This window comes from Cricetulus griseus, chromosome 2 (assembly GCF_003668045.3).
Source record: "Cricetulus griseus strain 17A/GY chromosome 2, alternate assembly CriGri-PICRH-1.0, whole genome shotgun sequence".
Taxonomy (NCBI): domain Eukaryota; kingdom Metazoa; phylum Chordata; class Mammalia; order Rodentia; family Cricetidae; genus Cricetulus; species Cricetulus griseus.
The window spans coordinates 440423671-440439116 of record NC_048595.1 but is presented as its reverse complement, the minus strand read 5'-3'; the positions used below and the strand labels follow the sequence as shown (position 1 = coordinate 440439116).

Here is a 15446-nt window from a genome sequence, read left to right as displayed (position 1 = left end):
CTATGGCCCTTCGATCTGTGGTTTCTCTAAAAATGAACTATAATACGAAAACACACTATTTAAAATCTTAAGCACTCAAGGGCCCTGCATAGCTACAGTGAGTCTTGTCAAGTGATATATTGTGCACATTAGATTTATTTTAAGAAAAATTAGGCCTCTGAGAAATTACTGGGTGCTTCATATTGCTTCTTCCAGTTGTGTTTAGACTTGCCAGCATCTTTCATGTACTTGCTTCTTCATTCCACACCATCAGTGTGGAAAAGCACCCCTTTTCCTGAAGTACACGCGTGCTAGTCCTGCTAGTAAAGTTGGCTCTCATTTTCAATTGTCTGAAAATGACCCTGCTCTGCTCCTCTTCTTGAAAACTTTCTTTCTCTCCCAGGATATATCATTTCATTTGACTCCTACTTTCTCCCAGTTTATTGAAGTTATCATTCTATTGCCTCCTGGCTTTATTACTCTCTAAAAATCTGTCACTCCAATCTGTTGTCCCTTTGAAAGTCATCTGTCTTTATTTCATTGCTTTTGGTGTACTGGAAATTGCATGGCGATTTGTCATATTATGGCTTTCTTCTTATTTATCTTGGCTTGAAATTCATTCAGCAATTATGTCTCAAGTATTATAAACATTGTCTTGTTTTTCCCTGCAGAGTTGTCAATAGCCTCACATTTCATTTTCTCTATGTATGTATTTGTCCCCCTGTCACCTCCTCTTTTCTACTATGAGGTTTTCTTATGCTGGAAATTTCTTTCAAACTATCTTTTAACTCACTAATTTTTTCTTTAGCTGTGTTTAATTTTTAACTTGAATTATAGGTTTGTCTCTAGGAGTTTGGGTTTGTTTCTAAATTTTCTTTTCCCTTTACTAGTCACTCATCATCCAAAACCCAAAGCTATCTTCCTTCAACAAGAGCTATCTTCCTTCAACAGCTATGCATCTTTGTGTCAAAACCTTTGTTTCATATATTTTCTCATAGAATTCTCACTAACAAGTTTATGAAACGGATACTTCTATTAGCAGAAGTCATGATCATGATTGCATCATTGTCATCACCAGCACCATTTTTATCATCATTACCATCACCGTCATCATCACCATTGTCATCTTTATTGCTATTATCACTGCCACCATCATCATCACTGCCACCACCATTACTATCAACAATGCCACTGTCACCACCACCACAATACCATCATCATCACCACCACCGTCATTACCTTATTGATAAGGAAATTGAGCATCAGAAAGGATAAGTACTTTGCCCATAGTGAGAGCCCAAAAGCAAGAATTAGAACTCTGCTCATTTAACTCCAAGAAGGGGTCAACATCCTCAGTTCATATGTTGTTCTTTATTGGCCAGACTCTACTTTGCCAACCCCACGCTCCTTCCTCCTCATTCTCTGCTGCCTAAATTCCTACCCCCAATAGTTTGCTCTTTTGTGAAAAACTTTCCAACATTCGCCATGATGTGTCCTACCTAGGTGCTGTTGTGGGAAACAGGGCAGACAGGGCTGGAGGTTAAGTTCATGAAGACACACTGGATAGCTCTGGAATTCAGCGGAGATGGAGCACAGTCAATCAGCTTCCCCTCTAGAGCTTTGTAAGGGTGAAGAACGTGACCAGAGCTCTTCCTTGAAGCCACAGCTTCCTCCTGAGCAAGCAAAACCAGGTGCTGAGCAGTTTTCCTTTGGTCTCAGCCTTGGCTGAGAACTTAACATACAGTGGGTCTTGCCTTTAAGAGGTCATTTGTTTCAGATGAGATGTCCTTCCCAGAAAAGGTCATTTATATTATTTTCTAAAGTTAAACATAATAGTGAGACAGACATGATTAGTAAGATTATAAAAGAAACTAGAAGATAAAATAACAATGAAAGAAACCTGGGGACTATTTTGTCAACATGAATGGGAGACAGAAAGAAAGCATTTCAGAGGAGATTTCAAGCAAACCTTTGTAAGCATGTAGCATATTTCTAGTTTCAGCAGTGTGAGTAATTTGTTTATGGATATTGGAAAAACTGTCAGAGGAAAGACAATTTCAAAGAGTTAAATGCTGGGTCAGGGAGATAAAAGCTCAGTGGATAAAAGCACTTGCCACTCAAACCTGATAAAATGCATTTAGATCCCTGAAAGCCATGTAAAATGTGGATGCAATGGTTTGTGACTGTAATGCCAAGCCTGCTGTGGCAAGTTGGCAGGTCCTAGGGTATGCACTGTGGCAGCGAACAAGAGACCCTGCTTCAAGCAAGGTGGAAGGCATGAGCCAATATTCCAGGTTATCCCTGACCTACACATACATGCTGTGGCATGAACACATCTATGCACACCAGACATACTAAATTTATTAATAAAATGTAAATGGTGTTATATTTAGTTTGAGATACCTAGTCTAGAAAATTAAAATGAATCAGTTTGCTTTGCCAAAATCAATTCTTTTCTCACTCATATTCTTTTCCAATTATATTCTGTATAAAATTAGAAAAAATACTAAAATGCATATAGAATTATGAGAGACTGTGAATAGCTAGAGTAATCCTAACCTCAAATTATACCACAGAACAATAGTAACAAAGACAGCACAAAAACAGACACATGGAACAGTGGACTAAGAAAGAAAAGTCAGGAATTAAAATTATACAGCTATAGCCACTTAATTTTTGAAAGGTGTCAAAAACATATTGTGAAAAAATAAAAAGCATCTTTAATAAACATTGCTAGGAAAACGGGGTTTCCTCATGCAAAAGAGTGAAACTAGATCTGCATCTCTCACTCTGCACAAAAACTAATTCAACGTGCATTGTTGAAACTGCCCCCCCCAAAGCACCGAGTAAAAACACCACTGGTATAGGGCTTAAAAAGCTCAGAAAGGGCTTAAAAAGCTTAGAAAACACCAAAAATTGACAAGGGCAATACAGAAAATGACCAAGTTTTTCTATAGCAAAGGGAACAATCACGAGCATGAAAAGACAAGCTGCAGAATGGGAGAAAATCTTTACCAAGCGCACACCAGACAGGGTTTAATAGTGGGTATTTCAAAAATACAACACCTAAGCCCCAGATCATCCCATGAACTCACAGGCCAGTGGACAGTTGGTTTTCAGGGAAGAAATACAAATGGCCAATGAATATTTGAGGAGGCGGTCCACATCCTTAGCCTTCTGGGAAATGCCAATGGCAGCTTCTCTGAGGTCCCATCCCACCCAGACTTGCTGCCATTGAGACGGGAAATGACAACAAATGCTGGTGAGGATATGGGAAAGGGGATCTTTATTCACTGGTGACAGGAATGCCAGTGGCCGCAGCTGGTATGAAAGTTGGTGTGGGCATCCTCAAAAATGAAAGTGGAACTATTGTATGATTCAGCGACACCACCCCTGAGTATGTGTCTTTAGGATGCTTGGTCACTGTAGGAGAGGCCTTGCACATGCGTGTTTATTACTGAACCATTCATCATAGCCAAGATATGAAATCCCTTGAGGCCTATCAGCAGATGAAGGGATAAAGAAACTGCTCATGCGTACAATGGGGTTTTATGCAGTCACAGAGAAGCATGAAATCACGGCATTTGTAGGAAGATGGATGCAACTAGGACTCATTATGTTAAATGAAGTAAGTCAGACTTGGAGAAAAAAAGATCACATGTTTTCTTTGTATACAGATTCCAGTTTTAAAATTAAGTGGTGTGTGTGTGTGTGTGTGTGTGTGTGTGTGTGTGATGAAAGGAGCTGGTGAGAAGGGAGATCTCTTAAAGGAGCAGAGAGGAAGAAAAATTCAGAAAGCATAATAGAATACATAGGATCTGAAAGCAGAAGGGGGTTTGCTCTTGGCAGTAGGAAGGGGAGAAGCAGAGGAGGGGATGCTGAGGGAGTGGGATGAAAGACAGAGTATAAGTGTGTGTGTGTGTGTGTGTGTGTGTGTGTGTGTGTGTGTGTGTCTGTGTGTGTGTGTCTGTGTGTGTGTGTGTCTGTGTGTGTGTGTGTCTCTGTGTGTGTGTCTGTGTGTGTGTGTCTGTGTGTGTGTGTGTGTGTGTCTGTGTGTGTGTGTGTGTCTCTGTGTGTGTGTGTGTCTGTGTGTGTGTGTGTCTGTGTGTGTGTGTCTGTGTGTGTGTGTGTGTCTGTGTGTGTGTCTGTGTGTGTGTGTGTCTGTGTGTGTGTGTGTGTGTGTGTGTCTGTGTGTGTGTGTCTGTGTGTGTGTGTCTGTGTGTGTGTCTGTGTGTGTGTGTGTCTGTGTGTGTGTGTCTGTGTGTGTGTGTCTGTGTGTGTGTGTGTGTGTGTGTGTCTGTGTGTGTGTGTGTGTCTGTGTGTGTGTGTGTGTGTCTGTGTGTGTGTGTGTCTGTGTGTGTGTGTGTCTGTGTGTGTGTGTGTGTCTGTGTGTGTGTGTGTCTGTGTGTGTGTGTGTGTGTGTGTGTGTGTGTGTTGTGTGTGTGTGTGTGTGTGTGTCTGTGTGTGTCTGTGTGTGTCTGTGTGTGTGTGTGTGTGTCTGTGTGTGTGTGTGTGTCTGTGTGTGTCTGTGTGTGTGTCTGTGTGTGTGTATGTGTGTGTGTGTGTCTGTGTGTGTGTGAGTGTGTGTGTGTGTGTGTGTAAATAAAACATGCTATTTGTGCATGCTACCTTAAAGATAAAATCTGTTCTGAGAGCAGAGGTGCTATTGTTTGACATTTGCCAGTCTACTAGCTCTGTCCTCTTGGAGTCTTCCACTCTCCTGGTCAAGGACTATTGATGGAATTAGCTGACTCTAGGGTCCTATTGATCCTGCATGCTGTATCGTTATTCAGGTGGCTTCAAGAAAGGGAGCAAGGAGCTCCATATCAAAAGTGATATGAACTCCAAACTTTGTAGTTCTCCCCCACATGGAACAGCTGCTTGCACGACCAATGGTGGTGCAGACAACCAAAGCACACTTGGAATTGTATGTAAACTGTCCCAGCATCAAAGATTCCTTTGGATAATTGAACCTACCTGGTCGTAAGAGGCAGTGGGGGTGGTGTGCAAATGACTCAGAAGGGTAATGACAGGGAGTTAGGGACAAAGGCACCCACTTTGAGGAGGTCTCCTCCATGTTTCTCACTTGGGGAAAGGAGGTTGCAGAAGCTTCCTTTGGGAGGTTGGTTCTATTTTGTCATCACTATTCTAGCTTTTAAAAGAGCTCTTCACTGGAACCATGGAGAGTGAGCCAGCATCACTGCTCCTGCTTATTCACAGTCTGGACAAGAAGGTCAATGTTAAAAGAGTTACACTCATCTTTAATGGCAGAAATAGTCTTTTGAGGTGTCCATCCTTGCTTCAGAAGACAGACTATCTTCTGTCAAGCCCTCACCTGAAAATCTAGAGTGAAGAATCTCAACAATGTTGTTTCCAACCTCGACTGTAAGATGGACTGAAAGGCTGTCTATTACCACCGTATCTGCATGGCGGTCACCCCCATGAGTACAACTGAGTCTTCCATGAAGGGACTGGAATTCTATGCAGGCACCTATGATTTGAAGACTTGAATGTTTTCTTCTCCACAGGCCCTCTGACTGTTCATTCAAAATGGCAAGCTGGCTGACACATTTTTTTGGCAAGGTGCCCTTCATGGATAATTGTGGCTATACTTCCATGGCAGATGAAACTGCTACTTCATGTGAAATTGTCTAGATGACCACTTTATCTGGAGCAGATCTTGAAACAGCCAGGATTTTCCTCCTAAAGTTCTGTTCCCTGGAAGGGAAGCCTTTGTTGGAGTCAATACTTCCTGATCTGATGGGCGATGGAGCAAGGCACTTTGCCTGGTTCTAACAGAGCACAGTCGAACACTCAGGTTCATGAAAGTCAAGAGCAATGACCAGTGGAATCCTACCTGGGGCCCTGACGTTTCTGACATTGATGTAAAGTACTACAACAAGGCCAATGGCAAGCTGACTGTGTCTGCAGATTACACTGATTTTTACATAACATATCAAGACCTGAGGCTGGAGAAGAGACACATGGAGATCACCTGCCTTTCAACAATGCCCTTAGCTCCTGTATTTTTGGTAAGCAGGACACAAAGGAAAGTGGGAAATCCCCAGAAAAGAGCAATGAAACTGACTGGATGGCAGGCATTCTACCCAGGAAGAGAACTTCCCAAAACTAAAGGGGATCCTGCCAAGCCACTGTCCCTAGTGTGACCCGGGGCAATTATTGTACCAAGAGCCTGGTCCAGGGATTTAGAGGGCTGAGCTCTTGTGCCCTAGACCCATCATCAAGGTCAATGGTCACATTTTCACCCAGCCACCCACACTTATACAGGAGAAATTTATAGCCATGTCTCTATAGCCATGTCTCAGCTGTTCTCCAACTTACTGTCCGTACAGAAAAGAGGTCCCAGCTCTGAGAAAATGTAGAAAAATGCAATTCATGTTCTCAACAAATATTGATTTTTTTCTTTATTGAAAATAGATCTTTTAATACAATGTATTGGATCACACTTTTCCCTCCTCCAACTCCTCCCAGCTCCTCCCCAGCTCCCCACCCAACAAAATCCACACCCTTTCTTTCTGTCTCTCATTAGAAAATGAACAGGCATCTAAAAACAAAATTAAATAAAAACAAACAAATGAAATGGGACAAAAATAAACAACCACTCTAAAAAAAGAGCCAAAAAAAGAGCACAAGAAACACAAACAGATGCAGAGACACACACATTGGGTCACACTGAAATCCCCAAATCCAGCATTAGGTTGTCCTGGGACCTTGGTTCAATGATGAGTAAAGAGGTGTTGATTTTTGGTGATGCTGGTGGCTGCAGGCTGTGGTGGTGAGCCTGAAGACTTTCAAGCTCTTTACATGTCATATCAAAACCACAATCTCTGTTTCCTAAAAAGATTTATCTGTCTTAGTGTATGAGAGTTTTGTCTCCATGTGTGCACATGTACCATATTCATGCAGTGTCCAGAGTGGCTTTAACAGAGGGTCCAGGTCTTCTAGCACTGAAGTTACAGACAGTTGTGAGTCACAGCATGGATGCTGGGAACTGAATTCAGATCCTCTGTGAGAGCAGCCCATGCTTTTAATTGCTGAGCCATCTTTCCAGCCCCCAAGAGCCCATAATTCTCTTTATATAACAATGTATGTGTATGTATGTGTTGTGCGTGTGCACATACACACATTCATTTATTTTGATTTACTCATTCATTTCATTCATTCATTCATTCATTCATTTGTATGTATTCATATCTGAGTCTGAGAGACATGGCATGCCTGTAGAGGTCAAGGAAACTTGCAGGAGTCAGTTCTTGTCTTTTATCATGTTAGACCTGAGGATCAAACTCAGATCGACAGTCTTGGCAGTAGGGACTTTCCCCCACTGAACCGTCTCTCTGGCCCCATTCATTGATTTTTAATGGTAAGACAATCTCATAGTGCTGAACTTGACTTGATTTGGTTGTAATGTATTATTCTATTTATGCATGATGGAATTCAATTTGCTAGCATTTTGTTCAGGATTTTTCATTTGCATTCATGAAAGAAATTGACTGGCAATTTTTCTTTCTTGTACAGCCCTTGTCAGCCTTCCATAAAGTTATGCTGTCTCGTGAAGTGAATTAGAAAGATGGTTATATTGCATGAAAATGAAGTTTAAGGGGAGTTAGCACCCCTTAGAGCATTTGAGTCAATTTGGACCTGGACTTAATGGGAGTATTTGACACTGAGATTTCATTTCTTTAAGAGACATAAAAGTACACCTATTTTCAATTTCTTTCTTTGTGGCTTTGAGAAGTTGTGATTTTTCTAAAATTTGTAGCTAATTTCCTCATATTATATTATAAATTATTTCATTCTCTATATCAGTCATTTGTGCCTTCCCCATTTTTCTTCAGGAAAGTTTTATGGTCTTACTAATTTTATTAGTTTTTTACTTTTTTTTTTTCTCCATTGAATGGTCTCCCTTTAAACCTTTATTCTGACTTCATCACTCTCTGCCCTTCCATTTTCTTTGGAGCTGACTTTCTTTCGAAGTTCTTGTTCCCTAGGGGTCACTTATGCTTCAGTATTTTTCTCTCTCATATATAAACTTAGCACAACAAACTTCCCTCTAAGTATGCTTTTATTTAGGCACTAGGAAGTTTGTCTCTCTGCTTTCCCACTGTAATTTCCTTCTAATTATGAACTGCATTGCACTGATGTTTCTTCTTGACACATAAGGTCTTCAGAAGTGAAGAGGTTCATTTTCAAACACTGAGGCTGTCATGGTTTTTAAAATCTGATTTGGGGGCTGGAAAGATGGCTCTGTGGGGAGGAATACTCATTGTCCTTCCAGAGGGCCCAAGTTCAGTCTCCAGCAACCACACTAATCTGCTCCAACTGCCCACAACTCCCCTTCTAGGGGCTTTGACACCCCTTTCTGACCTCCACCAGTACCCCTCCCCCGATGTGGCAACACTCACAGAGAGACACAATACACACCAATACAATCTTATCTTAAAGCTAATTCTACTGTGGTATGGGGACATATTCTAAACAATTTCAAAACAGTAATTTTTCAAGACTTGCTTATGGATAGTCTGGTACATATTCAATTTTGATAAATATTCTTCAGCAGAATTCCAGTGAGTTTTAACTGTCAGCTTGTCACAACGCAGAAATCACATCAGAGAAGGACTTCGTCTGAGGAATTCCTAAGGTCAGATTGGCCTGTGGCATTCCTGTGAAAGACTGTCTTGATTGTTAATTGTCATGGGGGACCCAGTCCACCATGGTTGGTACCATTCCCTGGCCGGGTAGACCTAGGCTATATAAGGAAGCAAGCTGAGTCAGAGCCTGCACAAGGCAGCAAGCAGTGTTTCTCCATGGTTTCTGCTGTACTTCCTTGGCTGTGAGTGAGTTCCTTGGTCATGGATAAAGCTGTGTGGAATAGCAGGCAGGCCTCCCGACAAGCGCCTGGTTGAATTCCTGCCCTGACTTCCCGCAATGATGAACTGTAACATATAAACTGAAATCACCTTTACACTCCCATGCTGCTTTTGGTCTGAGTGTTTTACCCCAGAAACTGAAAGGAAACAGTGATTTAGTGTCAGGCTCCCTTTTATTCAATAAAAACCATTTCGACTCCAGCTTTGCTAATACGGGTTATATATAAGGATAGTGGTCGTGTCAAACATGGAGAATCATTTACACCTACTTATTAGTTTCTTTGAAACAGTCACAAGCCTGTTTCATGATAGCCTACACAACATTTTTATGAAAATTTGGTGACCGGGGTGTTATTACATTTTTTTTCAATCTTTTTGATGTCTGGCTTCATAAAAAGGCAGTTGGGTTCTTGTGTCTGTTATCTGCATCCAGTTCATTCTGATATGTTGTTTTGACTGACGCCTGTGATGATGACAGCTGCATATGAGTGTGTCTTGGAGGAGGGGGAGAGTGCACCCACGTGCTTTGCACATAACGATGGTTTCCTTTAGTGCAGAGAAACCCAGCAAGTGGCATCTCCTCTAGATTGGATGCAATGTGGAACCTGAAGCCAGAGCAACGAATCTTTTGTATTATTAAAAAATCCGTGACTCTGGGCTGGAGAGATGGCTTAGTGGTTAAGAACACTGACTATTTTCCCAGAGGACCTGGATTCAATTTCCAGCACCTATAGGGCAGCTAACAATTGTCTGTAACTCCAAGATCTGACATCCTCACACAGACACACAAGCAGGCAAGACACCAATGCACATAAAGTAAGAATAAATAAATAATTTTTAAAGAAATCATGACTCTCTAGAATAGAATGCTTGGAATAGAATCCAGTCTGTGCCTGATTTTATACCATGCACAGGCCCGGTAGACAATGTCAGGAACTGACTTAAAGAACTCTTGCCATTGTGGACACATCTTTCCACATGGTATTAGAAGCCATACTCATCCAGATCATCACCAGCCATGAACAAATCAGAGTGAACTACTCATGGTGACAGATTCAAGTTTCCTGAAATTCCAATTTATCCATTAACTAAAATCTCATCCTGGACAACATAGACTCTGGATTTTTTCCTCTGAGAAGATGGGCTCAATGCACACTTCAAGAACACTGGCTGTGTCAGTTTTTCTTTCAAGTAATAACACTGTCCTGTGGAAAAGGGAAAAAGAAAGGAAGAAAAGAAAAACAAAAAGAGGCCATTTAGCTTGTGGTTTAAAATGAATTGTGCAATTGCTCTTCTTGAGCCAGCGTGGAATTCCAGCTGGCCCACAGTGCTTCAGTCTGTGTCTCACTGAGTCGCAGAGAACACTAGGAAGCTGTGACCTGATGGCTCTAGACTTAATAAAATGAATGGTCTTCCAGGGACCTCAAGGGTCTTCTTGATGATACTGGTTGCCTTCCTGGTCCACTCAAGAATATCTACTGGGGATGAACAAAATGGTTGCTTCTGGTTCCTCTACTTTTGGAAAATTCCCCACTGTCACTTTGGCACCATCAGACAAGCATTCAGGAAATAAAAAGGGAAGTCGAATGACATTATTCATGGTCTCTGGAACCCCCAGGGATCTGGGGAGTGCCCTTTGAGAACTGTGCGGGGAGTAGGCTCTTCTGGGTTTTGGGCAGCTGTCTGGGGCATTGGGAGGAGCTGGCTTGTCATGAAGGATGAAGGCTGGAGATCCACTTCTCAGCAGCACAGCCTGCCCCAGGTTTTCAGTCATGCTTGGCTGCTTTGGAGCAATAGTGATGAGCTGTTTCTAGCTGCAAACTGGGAGCATATGGGAGAGAGGAGGGAAAGTGTGTTGTATCTCCAGGCCACAATAAAACATTGGCTTTGTTACCTGAATCTCACTGGGCTTCCCATAAGACTTGCTCAGGATTAATGCAACCATATCCCACAGCTGGGAGGCCTCAAGATCAAAACTGGTGTCAAACAGTTCTAGAGGCTGATGTCTGGGCGCAGGTGCTGAAGGCTGGCTGGTTCCCTCTAAGAGATCGGAGGGAGATAATATCAGGCCGAAACTGGTGACCCAAAGCACCCCTTGGCTTACAGATGCATCATCCAGTCTTTGCCTTCTTCGTCTCTCTTTGTCTCCACATGGCACTTTGGCCTATGTCCAGATTTCCATTGTTAAATTTAAAAACTTTATTCATACAAGTATAATTTGAACATCGAGTGTGTCCTCTCCCAATTTTCCTTTCTTATAAGGACATCAGCCATGTCACAAGGATCCTCTCCACAAGTTACATCTGAAGCAACCCTACTTCCAAGCAAGGTCATACATTCTGAGGTACTAGAAGTTAGGGCTTCCATATGTCAGTTTGGGGAAACACAATCCTACCCATAACACCTACCTGACCTTTGTTTAGATACAAATATTAATCTCCTCTCTTCCCCCAGATTTCTCAGTTTGTGTACGATACACTCGTGCACATGCATGCGCGCGCACACACACACACACACACACACACACACACACACACACGCACGCACGCACGCACGCACGCACGCACGCACGCACGCACGCGCACACACACACACACACACACACACACACACACACACATACAGACTTCATTTCCTTCATACACAGACAATAAACTACTAAGCATATGAAAGGTGATTTTGTCTAGAACTCTGTACTCAAAGAAAGTAGGAGGTGCTAATAACGTCAAGCCAAACTGGAGATAGAACAGTGATCTACTAATTTAGTACTCAATCAAGAAGGCCACTGCTGGGGTGGGAGAAGGAACCTAAGAGAAGGGGGCTCTAGGCAGGTGGAGAACTGGCTGCTGTCCACATGAGGGCAGGACCTGTTCCCTCTCCTCCAAAATTAGCAATGTTGTGAGGCTGTGAGCTGTGAGAAGAGAAGGAGGCAGCAAGTGAAGACTGATGCAATTGCTGAGGCCCCAACAAACACAGACATTTTATTTTTACCAGAGTGGTAGTCCCAGGAGGGACGTAAGCAGAGCCTGCCATAGCTTGTGTTTGCAAGCCTTTTCTTAAGTGTCTTTGGATGCCCTATTACATAACCAAGTCAGAAACCAGCAGGCAGGGGCTGGAGGACCTCTTCTAGGTCAGAGGCTTTTCGGGACAAGCTCCAGATGAAAAAGCATCTCTCCAGCCTTCCCTGCCAACGGAGTGAATAGCCGGGTTGCAACAGCCCCAGTCCTGCTGCTTCCTGCATTATGAGAAGCAAGACAGTGTCTCCACAGTCGTGTCCCACTTGAAGCATTCTGAGTGAAAGGCAATGAATTTCCCAACCCAGGCTTTCATTGCCTTCCTTCCCTAAATTGGCTTCCCGCAGAAAAATGGGTCACACGTAGAAAATGGGCTTGTGTCAAATGGGAATGCTGTGCGGATTCTTCAGCAGGCTGATGTATCTGAGAGGCGGCTGGCTACAAGCGGCTGCAACCACAGTCTGACCCCCATGACCCAGTGGCATTGGCAAATACATTACCTTCAGTCATTCTTATAGGATGGCAAGAAAATTTGAAAGCTTATGGGTTTACGGCTTTGCCACTCAAAGGACTGTACTCTTATGTGTTGCCGTTGCCTTGTGCTTCCGAAAGGAGTGAGTAATGATTGCTCATCATTTCCTTTAGGTCACGGCTTGGAGGCGTCTAAGTAATGAAGAAGCCCTGGCAGTGGAAAGGGATGTGCACTCCCATCACCTAAGCAAATACACTGAGCACCCAATAGCTGTGCCGGTGGCTGATTCCATCCTGTTCTGTTTTCCGAGGACCTCAAACCTACAAAATACACTTGGCTCAGTTAGGGAAGTCACAGCACAAAGGAACGAATGCCTCCAATTTTTATAGAGTAGACACCTCCAACCGGAACAGAATATGGGCCATGTGTGTGATTGTGAGTAGTATGGTGGACACATAGGGAAAGGGGGATAGACTAGTGTAGCTGGAGTAGCACGTTATATTTAACCTAGTTTATTAAGAATATCACTATTTCACTATATAACAAATATGAGGTTTATTCAGAATATCACTATTTCACTATATAACAAATATGAGGCGCTGTCAACTAGATTTCCCACCCCAGCACACCTCACATGCTTGTCTCGGGCTCAGCAGACCCATGAGGCTTGTGGACACCATGTTGGGGCTCGGGGGCAGCCAGCTGTGGAGTGAGTGCAAGCCCTGTGCTCCCTGTGTCTTTTGTGTCTGAGTCCTGAAAGAGAGCCGCAGCAGAGACTGTGCGATTGTAGCATAGCTGTACTTTGTGGAGTGTGGTGGACTTTTGGAGCCAAGCTGGTGTCTATGTGTGTGTGTTAAGAGTTTGTGTGTGTACACTTAAGAAAGAAAAGGAGGGAGGAGACGGGGGAGGGAGAGTCAGAAATACAGAGCAAGGAGGAGAAAGAAACAGGTTGGTGGGGGTGCGGGGAGAAGGGAGTAGAAACAAACAGAAAAATGTCCCTCTGTCCTTACAGTCTCCAGGCTAATCATCCCAAGTTTGTCGTTTGTTTGTTATTTTTGCCTCTCCGATGTCTAAGCTTGCACGGAGTGTGTATACAAGTATATGCGTTCATGTACATGCTTAATTTTAAAAGAATGGTCCTGTATTCCTGTCCCTAGAACCACACTCTGAGGGATGGAACACCCTTCTCCAGAAGCTCCCGCTTGCTTTCTGAAGCTGTGGGACTGGAGAAGAAGGGAAGGTGGTTTTACAGTGACGAACTTGTCAGTGGGCTTCCAGCCACTCTCCACCAGGACCCCGTGTTCAGCGATGTGGCCTCCATCGTGGCTGTCATCTCCACCCTGTCCTGAGCAGTGACTGTCTTAGCCAAGGAGCAAAATGTGTCTGCAGCGCCCCAGTTTTATCAATCAGTGGCCCTCTAAACTTGGTAGTGTGTGCTTGAGAGCATTTTAGCTTCTCACTTTCATCATAATGGAAGCATCCGTGTCACTTTAGGTGTCACAGGAAGGGCAATGGCAACTTAGATTGTCCCTCTGTCTTTTGGACACCATCTTCACTCGAGGCAGCCTCATGTTTAGTACATTTCAATGTCGCTTAAATCGGTAAACTCTAAGTCAAGAGTCTTTTAAGACCCTCTTAAGGAGTGTTTAGCTGCATAAGCCATACTCTGCCTGCATGACTGAATCCAAGGAGCCAGAAAATTCCATTTAGTGAAGTCCTAAATATTACCATTCGGGTGCTCCTCAGAACTTCCAAATCCTATTAGGTTGCTCACTTCGCCCTGACTTTGGATCATTTGAGCACCACTTTCACGCTGAAGCAGGCTGCTCAGGGCCCTTTATAGACGCTGTGGTTGTTCCATCAGATTGCGAGACCGGGAGAGGTTCTGGTAACGTGCAGAATAGGGCTGCCTTGGTTTCGCATCCGTTGCTGTGAGAAAGTGCCCTGACCGAAGCAAGTTGAGAAAGAAAGGGTTCATTTTTAGCTTACAGTTCTATGTTACAGTCAATCACAGAGGAGAATAGAATTTGCAGAGTGGGAGCTGGAGGCAGTCGGTTACATCACATCCAGTAAAGAGAGAAAGCACAAATGCTTACACTCAACCAGATCCTCCATTTTATACAGCCCAGGAGTCCTGTCAGGGGGTGGCTCTGCCTACAGCTAAGATGGGTCTTCTCACCTCAGTTGACATTGTCTGGAGCAGTGGTTCTCAATCTTCCTAATACTGTGACACTGTAATAAAGTTCCTTGTGTTGTAGTGAACCTCAACCATAAAATTATTTCCATTGCTGCTTCATAACTGCAATTTTCCTACCGTTATGCATCATAATGTAAATATCTAGTATGGGACCCCCTGTGAAAGGGTCAGTTAACCCCCACAGGTTGAGAATCGCTGGCCTAGATGATTCCCTGCAAACATACTCAGAGTCCCACATCCCAGGTAATTCCAGAGCTCACTGGGTTGACAATGAACACAAAAGCCAAGGGCATCTTACCCGTGCATGGACTCTGGCCCCCGCATTGGACTCTCAGCTTCTCTGCCTCCACTTCCGCTGTGGGTGACAAGGGGGCTTGTGTTGCCCTTTTCTTGTTCAATCAATGTGATCTAATTGTTGTATATGAGAACAAGTTATTTCTGTCTTTTGTTTACAAATTTGCCCCCAGAGTCCTGACTAGCCCAGCCGTGGGCCTGGCCCTGCTGTCGTCCCTCAGCCCTTCTCCTCACTCCTAACATGGCCACATCCCTGCATTCAGCATGTATCTTCCTCCCTGGCGTATTTTTAGTTAACTTGTGTATGAGTTCCAAGTCACATGCTTCAGGCTTCTGAGCAACAGGGGTGGTCTGTCCTGCTGGTTCAGGTGGCCTTTGCATCAGATGTGCCCTCTTGGCGCCTCCTTACAGGGTTCACCAAGATGTCCTCTTGTTTCAAGCCCTCACCCAAGTCTCCTGGAGTTCTCTTCATATCACATTTGACTTTCCTCAGAACCCCAACTCTCCCCCACAGCTGCTTCCCACCCTCTGCTCAGAACTGTGTGTGGGTCCCCTTCTGCTGAGTGACATAACCCCGTGTCCACATGCCAGGCTTAATG

At 43.7% G+C, this 15446-nt stretch overlaps 2 long non-coding RNA genes across 2 annotated transcripts; one reads left to right on the top strand and one right to left on the bottom strand.

The window, feature by feature from the left end:
• Positions 1 to 1331: 1331 nt before the first annotated feature.
• On the bottom strand, positions 1332 to 3389 carry LOC118238019. The gene is made up of 2 exons (XR_004768726.1): positions 3075 to 3389; positions 1332 to 1796 (listed from the first exon to the last, which is right to left on the bottom strand). It is a non-coding gene; the product is annotated as an uncharacterized LOC118238019 (long non-coding RNA).
• Positions 3325 to 14618, top strand: LOC118238020. Its single transcript, XR_004768727.1, has 3 exons — positions 3325 to 3607; positions 12530 to 12791; positions 13514 to 14618. It is a non-coding gene; the product is annotated as an uncharacterized LOC118238020 (long non-coding RNA).
• The last annotated feature ends 828 nt before the right edge of the window (positions 14619 to 15446 follow it).